The sequence below is a fragment of the Austrofundulus limnaeus genome, unplaced genomic scaffold (genome assembly GCF_001266775.1).
Source record: "Austrofundulus limnaeus strain Quisiro unplaced genomic scaffold, Austrofundulus_limnaeus-1.0 Scaffold618, whole genome shotgun sequence".
Lineage (NCBI taxonomy): Eukaryota > Metazoa > Chordata > Actinopteri > Cyprinodontiformes > Rivulidae > Austrofundulus > Austrofundulus limnaeus.
In genome coordinates, this window is record NW_013953020.1 from 195,963 (window position 1) to 198,520 (window position 2,558).

Genomic DNA, 2,558 nt, shown 5'->3' on the forward strand with positions numbered 1-2,558 from the left:
ACCTCAAAAAGCAGGACTCGGTCCGGTTGTTTGATCCGCACCAGAGTTCACATGAGTGTATTCACACCTGCACAAAAGGTCCGGACCAACGCTGGAAACGAACTCTGGTTCGTTTAAAACGGAGCAAATTATCAGGTCTGAATAAGACCTAATATTGTCATATTTACATATAGTGATATTTTACAGGCTGGTTAGGGCTGTTTTGACCAAGCTGAATTGTTACACGTCCTACCACACGGACAGCGTTCAAATTCCATGCAGCTAGCACCTTCCTGTCTCAAGTTAWAGGTGCTTCCTGGCCGTTTCAACCAAGCTACTCCAAGCTTCTTCAAACCCCACCCAAAATAGTCATTCTGACCAATCACATCTTGAACAAACTCTCTCACAAAACAAGAAATTCCTACTTCGTGACTGCAGAGACTCCTTTCTCCAATCTGCTGACTTCTTTAGAGTTTTTTTGTTTTGTTTTGTTTTACACAGTGCCCTGAGACGACGACAGTTGTGACTTGGCGCTATATAAATAAGCTGAACAGAACTGAATTGAATTGAAATGACTGGAAACACTGGTTTAGAACATTTTCCACCTATGAACAGTATTTTTCACTGCACAACGATTGACAACGGACAGCAAGTATGCAATCAGAGCCGTCAGTAATGCAGTCATGAAGCAGCAGAAGAAAGGAGCTTTCTGTAACAAATATGCTTTTTCAGAGACACAGAATAAAATGGTTGGCACAGGAATCAAGAAAGTATGTAATTAGTGCATGTTTGTTTAAGGTACTATCAGAAAGTACATACCTCCTGAGGACATTCTGTTTCAACCAGGAGAACAACAACTAGTTTGTGCTTCTTTAAAATAGTTGTTCAAAGTGAAGCAAAACACTCGCAAAGTTGTGAGTAAAAACACAGACTCCTGTCGGCAAAACTTATCCTAAATGTGTTTAGCAGTTTAAGAACTTGTTGTATTCTGTCATGGTGGTTTGTTTTTCTCATTTGAAAGATAATAYGGATTCTGAAGCAGGTGTTAATCACATAGGCTTCTTGATGACAACTTTCTGGAAGGAGGATTTAGTTGATTTCCTTTTGGACTTACATAAAACAACAGAACAAAATGTCACCTTGAAAAAATTGACCTACAAGTCCACAGTTTGTCAGACCAGTGCTGGTCAACATTCTTGTGAACAGATTTCATCCATATATGAGACAATAAGAAGTACAAAACAGGTTTTAAAAGGAGGTTATGACAGTTGTGTTTCACATTTTGTTGACACCCCCCTTTAGAGCTCCCACATGAACATTTACAAGTTGTGCTGGTCAYAGAACGCTCTTTAACAATCATTTTAAAAAATCATAAAAGCATTTTTTCAGTCATATCTGCCTGAAGCTTTTGTTAAAAGTAAGTCTACAGCCAGGCTTCGCATTTTGTAGTTTTTTCAAAGCAATATATTTAAGAAACACAACAAGGCACAGCTAGAGGACCMCTGTAAGAAAGCAACGCACTTCAGTTTTATGGCTAGCAGACGTTTGCTAAGCTACAGCTAGCTGACAGAATGTGGGCTCTGCACGTCATGAACTATTAATATGAGATCAACCCTGTTTTCTCTTTCAAAGCTGGCTTCATCTTCCGATGCTGAGATGGATTTAGGCTGATATAAGTGCAAAGCACATGCTGGCTACTTTAAATGKTTTTTTCAGGCTGGGTTAAAGAGCTGTTTCTCCAAAATGCTCACGCAGTTTGTTTGCCTTCATATGAAAACTATCTTTCTGTCTATTTGTGATGCTCACCATATCTTATTAGCAATGCTTACACTGTATATTTATGGTTCTTGCATAAAAACAGATTCACAGATGCAAAAGTTATATTACTGCTTATTTTATTTTTTCACTTGTGCTAAAATAAATGCTGTTTTTCAGCTAACAGTACCTTAAGTTTCACGTTTCAAGCTTTATACATTATTAAGACATTCATATGATGCTTTGTGTTCAAAAACATCTTGTTAAAAAAAATGTTTTCGCAGAAATTTTGTGCTTTGAATTTGCACAGCAGCATTTTTAGAAACACTGGTGCTAATCCTGACCACCACCATCCTGACCTGTCCAAATCAGAAGCTGACAAGCAACAAAGGGAAGGACTTCTTAGTTAAGTGAAAATCTCAGCAGAAGTAAAGATGGAAAAAACAATTTGTTTGGTTTCGTGCTTGTTTCAGACATGGCAGGTTTGATGTGTTTATGACGGCCATGGACTGGAAAAGAGTCAGAATCTGGAAGCTTTGATGTTGCAAAGATGAGGTGTTCAAAGTCGATGCAGAATTCCAGAAAAGGATGTAAGTGGTTTTGAACAGCTGATTTTCACATTTGATCTAAAGAACCAGCCCCCCACAAAAAAAAATAAATAAAATAAAAAAAACAGTCGGTGTTCCAACCATTTATCTGGAAGTCACCAGGACCACCTACAGGCCTGTCAGTTAAGTTGAAAAAGTGGTTTTTCCTCCATTCTGCAATTTGTTGCAGTTCCTTCACTTAAACTGTGAGCCTACCTTTGATGTACTACTTTGCAC